This window comes from Ammospiza caudacuta, chromosome 6 (genome assembly GCF_027887145.1).
Source record: "Ammospiza caudacuta isolate bAmmCau1 chromosome 6, bAmmCau1.pri, whole genome shotgun sequence".
Classification (NCBI taxonomy): domain Eukaryota; kingdom Metazoa; phylum Chordata; class Aves; order Passeriformes; family Passerellidae; genus Ammospiza; species Ammospiza caudacuta.
In genome coordinates, this window is record NC_080598.1 from 62,710,349 (window position 1) to 62,728,919 (window position 18,571).

General features: G+C 45.1%; 1 protein-coding gene across 6 annotated transcripts in view; it reads right to left on the minus strand.

The window, feature by feature from the left end:
- FBXO34 (F-box protein 34) overlaps nt 1-18,571 on the minus strand; it is a 40,548-nt gene that overhangs the window by 15,912 nt on the left and 6,065 nt on the right. For 4 of the 6 annotated variants that reach the window (XM_058806606.1, XM_058806610.1, XM_058806607.1 and 1 more), the window contains exon 2: nt 9,832-9,910. The exons of 1 other annotated variant lie outside the window; for it this stretch is intronic. The gene's annotated coding sequence lies outside the window, so the exon portion shown is untranslated. Of the gene's footprint in view, nt 1-9,831; nt 9,911-10,210; nt 10,274-18,571 lie in introns of those variants that run through there. One more of the 6 variants, XM_058806609.1, reaches the window with a different exon arrangement.

Genomic DNA, 18,571 nt, shown 5'->3' on the forward strand with positions numbered 1-18,571 from the left:
GTGACAAACACACGGGGCTCACACATCATTCTGCTTTCTAGAAAGCTGTCTTGGCACCCCTTGGCACTGTCACGTGCCCTGAATGACAGAGTGGGGGTGGCAGAGCCCCTGTGAGTGTGGCTGTGGCTGCTGCACCCTCAGCTCATGGGGCACCGGCAAAAACCCGCCCTGAACACCCCCACATGACCCACGAGCCACATCTGAATCATTCAGCCTCTCAAAGTCCATCTGCTTTGCCATGCAGATTGTGAATTCATGAAAGCTCAGTGAAAGGCCACTTTCTTGGGGGGGGGGGGGGGGAGAGGAAGGAGAAAGCTTCCAGAAGCTTTCCTATTATAGAAGCAATAGAGCTGGTTCCAAATATAGTAGAGCAGCACTCCCAGAGCTCTGGAGACGTGGTGCCCTGGTTTTGGGAGGCTGAGGTCTCGCTGGATTGCTCCTGCACATGCAAAGATGGGTGGAGAGGGCTGCAAGATGCAGAACTGACGTGAAAAGGGAGTTTCAGGACAAACACCAGAGGCAGAAACCCAGACTGGCTCTGTGAAAGATCAGCCTGAACACCAGGACAGAGCCAACCTGTCCCACTTTAGAGAAAGCCAGTAAAAACCAGCAAGAAGAATCCCATCTTTTTCAAGAACACAACATAAGCTTGCTTTAAAAAATCCTGATGATGATGATGATGATGATTATTATTATAACCCCAACAATCATTTGATCAGCCTGTTTTGCCTGTGGTAGCAGGGATCCAGGCTGGAGAGGTGCACTTGACTCACTCTGGCATGCAGAGGGTGGATTTGTTTTTGTTGTGACAGCTCATAAAGTGACCATCACATGCCCTGCCCCACAGAAATTCCTCACCATTCACCAGGAACAGTTTGTTAGTGACCCATTTTAATTCCTCAAGTTTCCCTCTCCTGTTTCAGGGCAGATTTTGTAATACAACAGAAATAAACTCAGTTGCAAAAGTGTATCTTTGTGTATCTCTGCATCTGTGTACTCCAGCATAGGACTGGACTTGTGATTGGCAAATAGTAACAAAGTAAAATGCCACCAGGACAGCAAAAATCTCATACAGGACCCCACAGAGGGAAGAAGGCCCCCTAAACCATGGCACAAAATGCACAGGAATAATTGATCCTGCACATCTCTCCATGGGGTATGAAACGGCTTCTAAAACAGCAGAAAAAACCTAAAGCTGATTTCTAAATATCCATCAAATAAATAAATACAGTTCCTTCTTTAGAACTCTGCCAACAAGGAAAACCCCACACAGGTGACTCAATGCTAAGCACTAATTTCATCAGCTTTAAAACTCAATTCACTGAACGAAATATGGCTTTCCCAGGTTTCTGTGGCTCTCACTTGGTTGGAACCAGCCCTTGGGTTGCCAATTCTCCTTTCTGAGACCACCCCATATTCCCTGATACAGGTCCAGATCTACACAGTGTAGCAGAACAAGAGGTAATTTATTTTTATTTACTTACACAGAATTTTACCCTTTAACCAAAAGATTATTATGTGCATTTCTCTGTCCTATACCACTGTGGACACTTTTTCAGCAGTGACAGAGGCACAAAAGACCCCCAAAAAAAACACTCCCCAAAAAACCCAAGCAAACCAAACCCACTCAAATGACTCAAAGTAGAACATGCAGTTTCCTCCACATGGATTCATTCCAGTCCACTGCAGGTCTGAGAGGTTCCAAAATCCATTAGGCATCTCTAAAGTGTCCAGATTTTTCCTAAGGGTCTCCAAATCCAAATTCAGCAAACCTTACTCAGCAGCACAAACACTAGATTAAATATAACAGTACCAAAAAAAGAGCTTTAAGAAGTAACTGTGCCATTACTTGCAAATATTTGGATAGGTTGGATAAGGCCTTAAGCAACCTGGTCTAGTGGGAGAAGTTCCTGCACATGGCAGGAGGTTGGCAGGAGATGATTTTTAAGGTCTCTTCCAACCCTTAAACATTCTATGATTTCATGATTTCTGTCATTCAAAATGCCCAAATTTTTCCTATCATATTCCTGAATCCACTCTGTTCTCACATAAAAGCATTTTTCAGTATTTTTAGTATCAAGGTCTCATGAATTGTCACAAAACCTTAAATCTTTTCAAACTTTTGTCTGAAGTAGGGCACTGCTGGTGCCCCAATGTCACATTTTCACAGAGAAACATCTTCCACCTTGCAAGGACAGTGCAAAAATGCTGAACTCAGAAATCCCCAATTTACAGGTCAGCAGTTTACAGAAAAGTCTGCTCTACACTTAGGGAAAGAGCTCTCCAAGTGTCCCCAACTTCAGGACACATTTCATGCAGAAACAAGTTCAAACTATTTTTCACGGCACATTTTGGAACAAAGTGCCTCATTACATCTGCAAACTTGCACCAGAACAGATTCCTCAGGAACATCTGAAAACAACCCACCCACCCACAAACAGGACACACCACCACCCACAGCCTCTGAATAAGCTTGGGATTCACTGGGCTTTCCAGCTGTGTCTTAAAAACAAAGCAGAAAAGCTCCTGAAGAACAGGTTACAATCTAAGACCAAAAAAAAAAAAAAAAATAAAATAAAATAAAATAAAATAAAAAAAAAAAATTAAAACCACTAATTCATGTCAGGTTTTAAAAGAGCTTCTACTGCACCCAGGCCCTTTCAAAACTGCTCCTCATGTCCCACCACAGGTACCCACTGAGGAAACATTTAAGAGAGGGTGAAAAACACCTGACAGAGAGAAAATGAGGGAAAACCCCACCAAGGCCAGGGAAGGATAAGGAGAGTTCCATAGCAGAGCAGGTCCTGCCCCACAGTGAAACTGGAGAGAAGATGTTTGGTTTTATGCTTGTTTCTCACTATTATTTTACTATTCTAGCCATCAATAAATTTTTTTTTTTTTTTGGTCCACAACAACAATCAGCAATCTCATGAACTTTATCTTGACCTTTAAGCTGTCTTAGCAGTGCTTCTGTGACCTCTCCAAATCCAGTCCCTGGGTGGCAACAACTCCTGTGGCCACCCTGTCAGGGTGTCTGTCCCTGCACAGGAGTCACCCACTGCAATCACTCACAGCTTGTTGTTAATGTCAGTCTCAGGAGGGCCAGGAATGCTCCTCCTTGCATGGAGAGTGGCCATTCCCAGTGTGTCCCTCTTTTATTCACTTCTGACTTCTTGGCAGAGGCGCTGCAGACCCCACTGGGATCCCTGGAATGCAGATTTCTGAGTCTCTGAGCTGTCTGAACACATCCTACTTCACAGAACCCTTGAGAGGTTCAGGTTGGAAGGGACCTCAAATCCATCCAGTTTCAACCCTGGTCCAGGGCAGGGACACCTCCCTCTGTCCCAGGTTATCCCAAGCCCATCCAACCTGGCCTTGGACACTGCCAGGGACGGGGCAGGCACAGCTGCTCTGGGCACCCTGTGGGGGACAATCACACCCCTTGGCTGCTGCCCGCTCCTGTTTGAGGCAGCCCTGACTCAGCTGTGCCTCTGACTGTGAGCACACACAGCTCCCTCCCAGCCCTCTCTTCATCCACCACAACTCCAGTGTCCTCCTCTGCAGGGCTGTCCTCAGTGACTTCTCCCAGTCTGTACTGACACCTGGCACTGCCCTGACCCAGGAGCAGCACCTGGACTTGCAGAACTTGATGAGGTTCCTCAGCAGAACCTTGCACCTGAACTTGATGAGGTTTCTCATTTCCATGAAGGTCACACAACCTTCTTATGTTCTCATACAACTGCTGGACCTGGTGACACAGCTCCTCAATGAATGAGGACACACCTTCAGCAGAGATGTGAGGACTTCTCCCAGTTTGTACTCACACCTGGCACTGCCCTGACCCAGGAGCAGCACCTTGCACCTGGACTTGATGAGGTTCCTCATTCTCATGAAGGCCACACAACCTTCTCACATTCTCATGCAATTCCTGGACATGGTGACACAGCTCCTCAGTGAATGAGGACACACCTTCTGCAGAGGTGTGAGGACTTCCTCCAGTCTGTACTGACACCTGGCACTGCCCTGACCCAGGAGCAGCACCTTGCACCTGGACTTGCTGAACTTTATGAGGTTCCTCATTCCCATGAAGGCCACACAACCTTCTCACGTTCTCATACAACTCCTGGACCTGGTGACACAGCTCCTCAGTGAATGAGGGCACACCTTCTGCAGAGGTGACTCTCAGCCCCAGTTTCCTGCACAGGGAGCAGCCACCCTTTACAACCAGAGGTCTCCAGAGCTCCACTGCCACCAGGCCTCTTTGGGAGGGACCCTCTGACATCCTTGGGGCTGCCAGGAATGAGCACCAGCACCCCTCCTACAGCTCCAGGCCTGCAGTGTGAGGTCATGCAAGGAAAAGGAAAGAAACAGGACACCAGGGTGTGACAGGCAGCAAGACAAAGCTGGAACCCTCACCAGGGACAGGAGAACAGCACAGCAAGGCAGAGGAGACCCACAACAGCACTGGGCACACCATCACAACCCTAGGGGACCCCTGGACATCCCTCAGCCAAACCAGGCACCTGCAGAGCTCATCCAACACAGACACAGCAGCAGGAGCAGAACAGGGCATGGCTGAGCAGAGCTGGGCTCACACAAACACAGGTGAACGATCCCAAAGCAGCATCAGGGTATTTCCCACCCTAAACTGCTGTGCAGCTTGTAAAAAAGCACAGAACCCCTTTAAAGGGACCAGAAAGGACTTTGAGCAGCCAAAGCACAGACATGAGCCCTTTGGCCATGACGTGTCACAAGATGAAATCAGAAGGCAGCCACTACAAATCCTTCCCAGACAAGGCAGCACCTGGGCTTACAGAAATTCTCAACATTGTACACAAAACATCTGCTGAACCAACTCTGCTTCACAAAACTCAGAGATTTTGGCTGGTAAACTGCAGTAGAGACCAACATTAAATTCAATATCTTATTTCATTATGATTATTTCAAAGGACTGTTCAAAATCTAAGCTAATCTGGAAACCTACCAATTCTACAGATCTTTAATTTTTTATTAGTTCTATTTTTAAAGATTTTTTTCCCCACTAATAACTCAAGAATTATTGAAGTAAAAAATAGTTTGATATTTTCAGAGCTTTGTAGTCAATACACCTAGCAACTGACACAATTAAAGTTTCAGAAATCCTAAGCATGGCACGAATTCCACTGTAATTCATTCTTAAGGAAAAAAAGAAAGGCCCCAAAATAGCTTTGAAATTTCAGTAAAGGACAACTTCTGCACGTTTATGAACTGTGACAACTTCTGCTTTCTGCCTTTCCCTTTTCACATTTCCTCTTCAAAATTCAAAATTCAGTGGTACACACCTAGAAGAGGACACCAGAAATAATTCTGGTGCAATCCTTTCCATGTTAATAACCACTTTGGAAGCATGAACTTTTCTAAAGTCCACTGGAAACATCAGAATCAGGTTTGTTTTACAAGACTTGAATTTTTTTTTATGAAAAAACACAGAAAACATAAAATCCTAGAATGGTTTGGGTTGGAAGGGACCTTCATGATCACCTTGTTCTAATACCCTGCCATGGCAGGGACACCTTCCACCATCCCAGGGTGCTCCAAGCCCTCTCCAGTCTGACCCTGGGCACTTCCAGGGATCCAGGGGCAGCCACAGCTGCTCTGGGCACCCTGTGCCAGGGCCTCACCATCCTCACAGAGAATTTCCTCCCAATATCTAATTTAAATCTATCCTCTTTTATTTTAAAACTGCTCCCCTTTGTCCCACCCCTATCTGCTCACATAAAAAATCACATTCCCTCTTTTTCCCAAGTCCCCTCCAGCCCTGGAAGGGGCTCCAAGGTCTCCCCAGAACTTTCTCTTCTCCAGGTGAACACTCCAAACCTGGCTCCAGAGCAGAGGTGCTCCAGTCCTCAGAGCATCTTTGTGGCCTCTGCTCTAACAGGTCCAAAAAACAACTTTATAATAAAGACAGAAAAAGGAAAAAATACCTACATTGCTCTCTAACCCAATATTCTCACTGCTCCCTCCAGCACAAACAGTATTTTCCCCTCTTGGACAAAATGGAGAAAATATGAATAAACCCCACCAAATCTCTAAGAAGTGAAGCAGAAAATGAGGAGCCCACAGCTGTGGTTTAGAAGGGATGGTTTGAGTGAGGCAGATTTGGAGCTTTGGGGATTGTGACCCTGCAGTGGAAACCCTCAGCACTTTACAAACCAAATGTGCCACTCCAGAGCTCCCACTCATCCCCCTGGCCTTCAACAACCAATTCTCTGCAAAAGCCAGCTGCAGTTTGCCAGCCCAAACCCTGAATTACCAAAGCAATCACCAATCTTTGACATCTCTCACCAATTCCCTATGAGCTTGCAGGAAATCATTTCAAACAGCTCCCTCAAGAAAATAAGTTTCAAGCTTTAGTTTTTTCCATCCCAAGCCATCCCTGCACTATTTCATAGCTCTGATAATTATACCACTGACTAAACCTCCAACTGGGAATAGCTGTTTTTATCATCACTATTAAAAACAGTCCCTCGCACTGTTAGGAATCTGGAAATTCACTGGAGCTGCATCCCACCCTTCAGCCTCTCAAAACACCACAGAGCAATGAAAGTCTGTGCTGAAACCAGAGGATCCCTGTGCTGAGCAGCTCCTGCCATTTCTGGGGACTGGAACTGCTTCCTCAGTGAACCATGGAGGCTTGGATATTGATTTTAGCAGGGCAAGTGGCACCAGAGCTCTGAAAGCCAAAATTTTCAATATTGGACTGGGAAAGTTTAGTTACTTTTAGAAATGCAGCAGTGACATGCATGCTAAAAAGCTCCTCACATTCACCTAGTTTTGTAGTTTTTATACTTTTTTTAAAAAGTAAAAAGATCATCTGCAGTTTTCCTTTCCTAAAAGCACATTATCTTTGTTTTTACACCTTGGCCAGAATAGTGAGTGACAGCTCTCAGAGAAGCAGCAAGATGCAGAAAAACAAGAGTTGAAAGAAAAGTGGGTTTAAAAAACAGTTTTTAATTATCTGAAGGTACAGTTGCCAAGCAGACAGCAAAGAGGCTGTGCATCATTTACAGATGGGGAAATTCCCCCAGGTTGATTTCACAGCCAATTACAGTGGATTAACCTATTAGGAGGAATGAAATAGATATATATTTCTTGGTGGATGCAAGTTTCAACAGCTTGAAAAATCATTGCCACTGGTACTTTGATACATAGGATCAGCAAACTGTTTTATCACACTTCAAGTCATCACCATCCATAAACACACCCTAGAAAAAAACCTCACCCTCTTTTTTAATGCATCTTCTGTCATTATTTCCTTCTCAGAGAACAGCATCTCTCTTGGCTCCCCACTTTGGGTATCACTTCATACATCAATATTTCTTTTATTGCTGTTAAAGAGAAACATCTAACACCTTCAAGCTGTTTTACACACACCTTTGCACACACACACATTATTATGTCTGCCAGATGCCACTGCATAAGGTATTTGTCAAACAGAAAAGCACCAAAGCACTGATTTTCAGCTTTCCAGGATCCCTCTGCTAAATCCTGGGTGTGCCTACTTTTGTTTGGTATCAAGTTCCTCCTGCTGGCTCTGCTGCAAGAGCAAACTACAGGGATAGTTAAGTTTTTCCCCACCACCAAAAACATCTGTTCCTTTTCTGAGTTCTCCAGACTTCCTTCCCCTTGACTGTATCACAAAGCCTCTCTTTTCAGCAAGGCTGCCTTCCTGAGAGTCCATCACCATTATCTTCTTGTTCTGTGCAGAGCAGCTTGAATCACTGGGTCCTGCAGAGCTCCCAGTCCTTTCAGCTCAAGGCCAGGATCTGAATTCAAGCATCATGATTTACAGAGAGGGTTGTTAAACTCCTTCCCTGACTCTTTTCCTACCACTTCACAGTTTCCTGTCCTGGGAGGCAACCAAACTGCTACAAGAAATGCCAGTTTCTGTTAAATGTCCTCAATTCCTGTGACACTGAACATTTAAAACAATTATGTTCCTTCCAAATCTTGTATTATAACAGCTTTTACCCACAAAGTGCAGAGATGAGCAAAAATTACTTTAGCACCAAGGAGTGTGAGTTGGTTATTTGCTGCATCTCACAGCATTTCTAGTTAACATTCAGCCTTGGCACGACCCACCAGCACAATGTCACCCTTCAAAACCCCACTGTTCAACCTAAAGGCACTGGGTTTTTTTAATCTTTTTTTTTTTATTTTAAGGGTGCATCAGCTGCTCACTGAAAGTGGGAATGCTTCATTTAGCACACACACACTTGTTAAACTGCTCACAGCATGCAAATAAAACACTGCATTGTGCAAAAGTCATTCAGTCTCCCCATCCGTAGATATGAGCAATGGAACCGAGGCCAGGAAAGAGAAACTTGGAACAACTTGCAAATATTTCAGTCCCTTATTCCCAGTATTCACATCCCAGGCTAAAGCCCACAGCCCTGTCATGCTGAGGGGTGACCATGTTTAAGAATCTGCCCTGTGCAGTGGGTGGGACAAGGACCATTATCTGTCTTGCCCCTGGACTGCACCCTGTTATTTGTAGTTATTACTGCAAACTGCCTTTTTTTCCAGACAATGGTTGTGTTATTGTAGGTACCTTCATGCCTTGCCAAAGCACATACACACAGCAATTCAGAACAATCAGCCTTGTTTTCATGGGAGCAAAGGTTGCAGCCAAATGAAATGGGTGGAGATCACATTAAACAATCTTGGAATCTGCTAATAGGATATAGGAAAATGTGACCATGATGCAGATGCGGAGTTCCCCTTTCACCTTCCAATGTTATGGATAAAATAAAAGCTTTGGAAAACCAATTAAACTGTTTGAACAACATCAAGCAAGTCAAAGTATTCTCAGGGTGCTTACAAGACCACTGAGAGGTTCTTTAAAATGAAAAGAAAGCAGTGCCCTTTCAAAGCTCTGAAACCAGAGAGCATTTCCCCACCCCAGAAACAATGATCTCTTCCACCACCTGTTTTAAAGATATAAGAAACCTGCAAGTCCTCTGCTTCTCCATGGTGAAGAGAAGCTCATCAAGACAATTGCTCCTGTCTCAGGGACAAAATCAGCCCCTCCTCTAAGTGGGGAGTTTGCACACTGAGGCACCTTGGTTGGTCAGCTGTAACCTGCATTCTCCTTGTTTGCTTTTGAGATGTGCATTAGTCAGCTTTCTCCTCCACAAATCTGATTGTGCCTCTGCATGATCGTGCACTGAAGTCATGTCCTTGAGAGTGTGACATCAGTCTGTTGCCATGGCAATGCACAGGGCAGTCCAAAATTCAGTATTATGGCATCACTGCAGGATCAGACAGCAGAACAAGCCAACGCCTGAGAGCTGGTTAATGCAGCACGAACAGCCAAGACATTTCAATCGAAATGTTAAAGTGGAACTGCACTTCAGCACAATATTCTTTATAAATATGCCTGGAAGCCTCAAGAAAGACAATCCAGAAGGTCACTGAATTGGAGAAACAGGCAAACCATCATGCATCACTAAAAAGAAGGGCAATATGTTTCCAAGGATGGCCACCAAGTATGAAGAAAGCTCAGCTCAGCTCTCTGAATAGAAACCACCATCTGTTCCTAAGGCAGCACCAGAGCTGCCTAAAGACATCATCCACAGAGAAACAGGCATGGTCCCTCAGCACCCCAAACCAAGTGCTAGCTTGCACCCAGTTTTTCTGGAAATCAGAGGCTGGAGGATCACAGCACTGTCAGCCCTTGCAAAGGGACAGCATTACATAAGACACAGTTCTTCAATTCCAAGCTTTGAAGCAAAGATCAGCACATCATTAACCCAACCTGTAACAAAGCTATGGAGTTAAAAAGGGTGGTACCTTCCAAGAGTTGTTATTCCATGTAGGGTTAGACATTACACTTCTGTGGGTTCCTTACACACTCAGGAGAATGGCATTTCTGGAGAGCAAAAGGGAAGGAAAAAGGAAATTAGTGACACAGTAAAGGTATTAACAACCACTACCCAGCTCCTGAAACCCAAAAGATCCAGTTTGCCCAGTCAAAGGGCACATGGGAACAACAATCCATGCATTGCTGATGTGGGGAACCACCACTTCAAGATCTTCAGTGCTGACTGATCGAGTACACCCCAAGATCAGCCCAGTGGCTGGGCAGAAGCCAACTTGGCACCAGGAGAGCACAGATAGCAGAGAGGAGGGACAGCCAAGCCCCAGAAACCACACTGGACCCTTTCTTTACCTGTTCCTCTGTTCCCATCAAGCACACATGTTTTGGGGTCGGGGTGCGGGTTCCCAGTGGCTGTGGTGACACCCAGATTCCCCAAGCCCCTGGAGTGCCAGGGCTGCTGCACGTCAGCTTCCACGTAACGCGGCCGCTCCCCGCACGCCTGGCTGGTTTCATTTCGCCTCCTTCCGCTTTCCCTCATTAATCCACACCTCCCCAACAGCTCAGACAACACTTCCTCCTGCAGAGCTGACCTCCAGCCCTGCCATAACCCCAGGTGCACCCACAGTTTCTTCACACTGCCATTAAGGAGGCACATTTCATGTTCTCCACACGGATGCAGCCCTCACCCACTCGGAACCCCTCCGCCCATGTCCCTGGCTGTAATTACCCCATCCCTCGTTATCTAACACCCAGCACAAGCCTCGGGGCTGGGAACCTCTGTTTGTTTGGCTCTGCAGTGTCACACACCCCAGTGGTGTTGTATAAATAAATTCCACAACCTGTTTGAGCCTGAGCTCGATGGAGACTTGAATTATCCCCGTTTCCAAGCGCCTGCTGCAAATACCTTCGCTCGCTTACCCAATCGGCCACCAAGGCAGCTCCAGGGCCAAACACCACGACAGCCCACTGCTCCCACAGGCCACAACTGCACAGAAAACAACCTAAATCCCTCTGCTTTTAAATACAAATTGCAGATTATAAAGGGATGAGACAGGCAGAAGCAGACAGCTCTCGGAAATGCGCCTCTGCCTGTCACCTGAAGGACAAGTTCCCTGTGCCGGTGTCACCTCTCGGCCACCACAGCACCCAGGCTTTGCCACAAGCCTCAACACTCAGCAGGTTACCCAGCCACAAGTCTGAAGTACCAGGGAGGATGAAATTCTGGAAGCAATTTTGAGCCAAATGGATTTCAGAGTAAAATAAAGCCAGCAGGCTTCATCTCCATGGAGCTGCTGCAACACAACACAGGCTGAGCAAGCCACTCAGGGCAGAGGTCTTTCCTATTAAGTACCTAGTAAATTCAGATTAAAGTCACACAACTTTTCCCCCTCCCTCATATAAAAATCAGATGTTATCCAGCCTGAGGAATCAATCCAGCTTCTGCAATAAGGAAAACCCGCTCACAGCTACATGACACCACACACAATCCATGGGATTGTGGCCCTTCAGGTACTCATTAAAAACTTTTTCCCTAGAAAAGTCTCCAGTAACAATTTGTCTTCCATTCATTTTCTGCAGTGAGGATGGATGGTGACTAAGCACTGGATATGGAAGCACATGAGGAGTCCCAGTGCAGCCAGGCCAGGCCATGAACACACCAGTGTAATCCCATGGACACTCCCCAAGTGCCCACCTGCTCCCATGTGCTGATTCCAACATCACAGGGGCCACCAAACACCAGGAAGAGAGAAAGGAAGCACTGGGGCACCCCATGGCCACTAAAAGGCAAACAGAAGCCAGAGAAGAGCCAAGGCTGGGTGAATGTGATGTTGTTCACAGGTCTGCTCACTCTTAGGAAGGAGCTGGGCTTTGCTGATGCTTCCTGACTACCCACCTGTCCTTAGGTGAGTCCCTTCCCACCTGGATTACCCTGGGAGCAGCTTGAAAGATATCACAGCCCATTTTTTTGCTTATTTTCCCTATAAAGTCAAGGCAGTCAACCTCTTAAAAAAGCAGCATGGCACCTGTGCTCCCACATGAGACTCACATCCTAAAACTCTCTCCTAAACAAACCATGAGCAAAGAGCACTGTGAGTCAACATCCCCAGCAGGTGGGGGTCAGGCAGCCCTGCCAGGTAACACTCCAGGCCTGAACCTCATTTTATTTTGGGAACACTCAATCCAACCTGCCAGCTTCCTGTCCCTGCAACATCAGTGGCTAGAAAGGGATGCAGGTGTCTGATCAGATACAGACTCTCAGGAAAAATGTATTTTTCCCAATACAAATAAAGAAATACTTCTTTTAAAAAGGAACATGATGCAGTTTATCTCATTAAATAAGTCACGCTGTCCCTACATGGATCCCTACATGGACCCACTACAGTACACAATGCACAGGTTGGTCTGCAAAGCATATTTGGGCTCTTCCCTCTGAAAGCCACCCTAAAAATGTAAGATTCAATTAAGGAGGCCTTGCATTCTTTGTTCCTTTGAAATTCACCACCACTTCACCTTATTTATTTCCCAGATCTTAGTGCTGCAGTTGGATCTACACCATCAACGCTATCAGCCAAGTTACCACCAACACAACCAAACCTCAACTTACAAAACCGTTAACTTTCACAAAGTATATATTACATTTTCTTTCCCAAAACATTTAACCTGCTAACAAATACCTGCCTTAGTGCATTACCATCCTCCCATGGTCCTGGAGTGAGTCAGGCTTGCAGCAAAGCACAGGGAGAGCCAAGCACGCTCTGCCCCTGGCCAAGAACAGACCCCCTTTGGGGCAGCGACACTTGAGGTCAATTTAATGGGAAAACAAACTACTTTTCCATTCAAGTCCAAAGCAGAGACAAAGAATTTTATGTGGCTCACATTGCACACTCAGCTGTCCTTTTAGGAAAGGATCAGATTTAATGGTTCTGTGGCAGTCCAGAAAAAATGAGCCTGAAGAGAGTTTAAGGTTTGGCTGGTTCTACACTGTGCAAAGTCCAGGCACTTGTCTGGGGTGATCTTGTGGCCTTAAATAGGTACCTGAAAGTCATCATCATCATCAACAGCAGCTCCAGGTGTTTTATGAGGCCCTGGCACAGGGTGCCCAGAGAAGCTGGGGCTGCCCCTGGATCCCTGGAAGTGTCCAAAGCCAGGCTGGATGGGGTTGGAACAGTCTGGGATAGTGGAAGGTGTCCCTGCCCATGGGAGGGGGTTGGAATGAGATGAGCTTGAAGTTCTCTCCCAACCCAAACATTCTGGGATTTTATGATTTCCCAGGGTTCAGCTTGGAGTACAAATTCACTTTCAGCCCATTTCAAAGAGAGGCAAAATCTGTCTCTCCCAATCTCTGCCTGATACCTCTCTTGTGCATCACATGGGCTGCATTTAACACCATTTCCACACCAAGGAACTAAAATGAGGTAAAGCTTCAACGTGACCACCCTCACCACAGGGACTCGTATTCTGAAGCAGCAGAGATGTGCTCAGGCCCTTTCACTTGACTATTTCAGGGCTTAATGCAGACAGAGAAGTTAATTAACATGTATTGCTCTGGAAAGGAATATAATCCAAACCTTCACTGGTTTATATCTAAACCCTCTGAGACATCCAACGTCAAAGCTGAACAGATCTTCACCTGGCAAACATTTGGAGAGCCTTCAACTGAAGCTTCCAGGTATGGGAATGCAGTATTTTAGGATCTTTTTGCTACATCCACTGGGGACATACCTCTAACACAAAGCCCAGAGAATCATCATGACAGCTGCAAAAACAACTTTGTCCTGGCTAACATTCACATAACGAAATTACAGTTTCACTCCAGGGAGAAAGGAAAAAGCACTTAAGTTTTGTTTATATTGAAGTGCTGCGAGCCACGCCACTTATCTGCTTTCAGAGCAGATTGCAGGGCTGCTCCAGTGATTATTCTGTAATGAAGTAACTGGAATTGGAAGGTATGCAATTAGTCCTGTCTCCTCCTCCTCTGCCACCTCCCTATCGAGAAGAAAACCAGCACAGACGTTATCACCTCTCCCTGGAGCTCTGCTACCCTCATCACTTAAAATACCCACAAAGCAAAGTAGGGCTGTCACTTACAAGCTGCTAACAAGCCTGGCTTGGCCCGGACTGGCAGCAAAGGTGATATTCTCAGCATCTCCCCAGGAGAAAGTTCCAGGGCTACCTCATGAGATGCTTTCTCAGGTACCCACACACACATGTATATTAAGCTTAACATGCCTGCATTTGGCTACATTTTTAACTCCATAGCTTTGTTACAGGTTGGGTTAATGATGTGCTGATCTTTGCTTCAAAGCTTGGAATTGAAGAACTGTGTCTTAGGTAATGCTGACAGTGCTGTGATCCTCCAGCCTCTGATTTCCAGAAAAGCTGGGTGCAAGCTGACACTTGGTTTGGGGTGCTGAGGCACCATGCCTGTTTCTCTGTGGATGATCTTTAATCTTTTATTAGCTCTATTTTTAAAGATTTTTCCCCCCACTAATAACTCAAGAATTATTGAAGTAAAAAATAGTTTGATATTTTTAGAGCTTTGTAGTCAATACACCTAGCAACTGACACAATTAAAGTTTCAGAAATCCTAAGCATGGCACGAATTCCACTGTAATTCATTCTTAAGGAAAAAAAGAAAGGCCCCAAAATAGTTTTGAAATTTCAATAAAGGACAACTTCTGCACGTTTATGAACTGTGACAACTTCTGCTTTCTGCCTTTCCCTTTTCACATTTCCTCTTCAAAATTCAGTGGCACAGACTGGCAGCAAAGGTGATATTCTCAGCATCTCCCCAGGAGAAAGTTCCAGGGTTACCTCATGGGATGCTTTCTCAGGTACCCACACACACATATATATTAAGCTTAAGATGCCTGCATTTAGCTATTTTAGTAAAAGCAAACCACTTTTTATTTGGAGAATAAAAAAAGCACTGCTGTTCCAAGTAGCTGTAGGTTAAAGCATCTCTCACTGATCCTCCTGGGCATGACCACTGGGAAGGGAATAGATTAAACTCAGGACACAGGTATCACTTGCTGGCACTCTGGGTAGTTTTACTGACTCCAGCCTGGCTCATTTTACCTGGGTCATTTACCCTCCCTTCCCCTAAAGAGCTCTGCTTTGTGTCTGTAAAGTGGTAAATGCAACTTTCCCATAAGTGCAGCTAAGAGATGGAAGATGCAAAAAGGCCCCAGACAGCCCAGAGCCAAATGGGAACTCAGTGAATCCCTGATTCCAAACTGCAATTCTGCTAAAATACAATCTGACATTTACTCAGGCTCAAAAGCTCACTCATCTCTTCCCCTCCACCCCAGTGATACCCACTGGTCTAATTAAAGACAAGGCTTCTCTCAGCAGCCTCTGCCTTACATTTAACCCAGTAAAATCTCTATCTGTGACCCAAGGGGACAGCTAGGGGGTAGGGGGCATTCCCCAAATCCTTAAAATAAAATATTAAAATAACCTTAAAACCACCATTAAAGCAACATCAACTAACTTGCTCTGTATAGGTCCACTAGAGATGCAGCAATTTTCACTCAGTTAATTCACTCTATTGAGTGAATTTCTCTCAGGAAAAAACTGTTGAGAAATAAGTGAAAATTAAGTTTTTCCCAATTTCTTGAAAACATTTTCCCAAAGACAATGGGCCACCCCTGCAGGATGCACTGGTGCTTTCACTTGGTAGGATTCAGCCAGGTCAGGGATGAAGATGTGTTAACCTCGTAAAATCCACACACAACCCTTTCCTTGCTCCATACATCTACTGATCCAAACAGGAAAAAGGGCTGAAAAAAACCTTTTTAAGGCAAGAAGAGTGTGCAGAATGGCAGCAGAGACATTTGCTACAAAGGTATGTAAACTACTGCTCTTTATCCTACAATTTACCCCATGGCCTCCAGCTGACACATCAGCTGACACCATCTCAACAAGGCCATAAGCAGCTAAAGCTGAACAAAGCAATCATTAGGAAAACTGGTTCAGTCCACTGCTGGTGGCATCCCCTGAATGTCCTCTCCATGACTCAGACTGCTCTGGGCTCCCATCCACAGCACAGGCTGCAGAGCTGCATTGGAAACAGAATTCCCAGCAACTTCCACCAAAGTCACGTCTCCAACTCCTTCTGCTGAGAGACCAACTCCAAGTGAAATGTTTTATATTTTAATATGACTACATCTGCAGTCCTACTGCATCTAAAAAAAAAAATCCATAAGCACTTTAAGAGAAATACAGGGAGGTTTTTTTTTTTTTCTTAACACATGGAAGATGGATTCATTGCTATCAGTAATCCTCCCACAGCCCCAGTTTCAGAAGGAGCTGCAGATTCACAGAGATTTCACCCACAAAAACAAGCACTCTTTGCATCACCTCATTCATCTGTTTATTAAGATAAAGTTACCTCATGAAAAAAAAATAAAATGGTGGAGTGTTATCCTTCTTTAGAGAGGAATAAAGTGAAAAAATGCAAGGAACTAAAAGTCTGTTTGTCCCACACCTGCTGGCAAGCTCCTGATGGTCAAATTGAGGTGTACAAACCAATTTTCAGACAACAAGATTTCCTTAAGGGTGAGGTTTCTTCTAGAATTCCCTTCCCAAGTGCCTGACACTTGTCTCAAGGTACCAGGCCTTGCATGTTCTCCCTGCTCAGCAGTGGATCCTCCTCTCCCCAGCACCAGGACACGTGCAGGAGGCCAAGGAGGGAACAGAAATTAACAGAATTAATAGAAAAATGAATAGAATAGAAAATGAATGAAAAAATGAATACAAAAAAGTCACAGTAGACATCATGGCAAAGCAGGAGGAAAAGGGGCAGTTCTGCATGTACATTTACAGGGAGCTTGTCTCAGCCTCAGCAGTCAGGCTGGGAGGAAGCACAGAAGCTCTGAAGGCACAAAAACATCAAGAGACCCAACACAAGAGCAAAGGCTTCACCATGGGAAGGATTTTTAGACTTTGCAATAAAGGTGAGGCTCAGAACAAAGATCTCAATGAAGAGTTCCATAAATTGTGGGATCTCAGCACCTCAGGACGGAGGTGCAGAGAGGCCGAGAACACCCTTGGGGGGCTCGGGAGTCCTGGAATGCTGCCAGAAGTGTCTGGTGGCTGGACTTTGATCCTACACAGGAAATGACACCTGTATGAGGATGGGAGGAATTCACTGGGTGAATGGTGAAGGGATAAGTTAATTAGAGTGTAAAACACAGGGTTTAGGATTTTGGTACAGGGGGGTCTAAAAAAGTAAGATGGAGGAATTGGGGCGTGTCCTGTTCTTCTTCTTCTTCTTCTTGGCCTCCATCTTCTGTGGTGATGGTGGCACTTTGGGATTGGTTATTACTAGAAGTGCACCGGTTAATAAGGGTAGAAGGTATTGGGGAAAAATGATAAATATTGTACACGTAACTTCGGGTATAAAGATAAGTGACCGCCCGGGGGCTTCAGCAGTGTGCCCATGGCTGACTTGCTGTGCAGACCTCTGTCGGGCTGAAAGAAAATCTTTTAGATAAACAATTAATAAACACCGAGACCGAGACAAGATCAGAAGTGTCTCCTCGTCCTTTGAAGCGCCGGGCTCTTCAAGGCCATCCCTGGGCCTTTCCAGGCCACCTAAACAGCTCACAGAAAACTTACAAGCCTAAACAGCCGAGAAACCGAGCAAGTGGCATCCCTGAGCTATCTCCGGTCATAAATCAGGCAAGAAAAGAGAAACATGAAAACTAACAATAAATGAAAAGAGAACTGGGGTGCTCTGGAAACACATGAACATAATTAATCACAATCCAACACTGGCCACTATCATTTATACACAAGTCCTGCTTGAACTCAGGGTCCAAACTCTATTTTAAAACATAGCCTGCAGTATGACACATCTCAGAAAGGCAGACCACAGGCACAAACCATGAGCCTGCCTTTGAAGTTCAGATACACCAGAAAATTACTTCACCTCCCTAGATGCAGAGGGGATAGTGCTGCCTTTGATGCTGCAAGAAATTTTGGTCTCAAACTGCCCAAGGACTTCAAATTGGGTGTTGCAGCGTGGCAACACTCAAGCCTACACATACACACAAATATAATTATGCCTGGTCTAGACCTGGGGAGAGGGAAAAAAAAAAAAGAAGTATTTTCAGTGATGTTAGCACGCAAAGAAAATAATAGCACATACAAAGAAACCTCTAGGGTGACTTATGAAGAAGATTTTATGCTTGGCTTTCTGCCAATTAGAGAGGAATTAAAGAGTCTGGCAATATAACCCCGTTCATCCCAAGGAGGAAAATGCATTTTTAAGTGGTCAACAGAGCAGGAGGGATGAGAAAAGAGGGACAAAGACTCAGGAGTGCAACAGCACAGAGCAACATAGGAAGTTTCTGATGGTACTGAGACAGAACGTGGGCACAAATAATTCAAATTTTAAAATTAATCCAGTCTATTGCCTCCAAAAGAAAATCAGCATGTAACAGCTGACTCCAAATGACAGCATTCCAATAAAGCAGACAGTATTTTCTGCTATAAAATTCCAACTGTTTCAATATTTTACAGATTATCCACCTCCACTGACTGCCAACCAGCAAAATCAGTGAAAGGTGGAGGTCACAAAAACAAAAGCAAACCAAGTGGAAAAGGCATGGCTAGACAACTTGGGAAGCTGCAAATGTGTCAAAATAAAGCCTTTGAGAAAGAAAGAACATTTAGTAGCTATCTGCAATGGTGAATTTACATCCA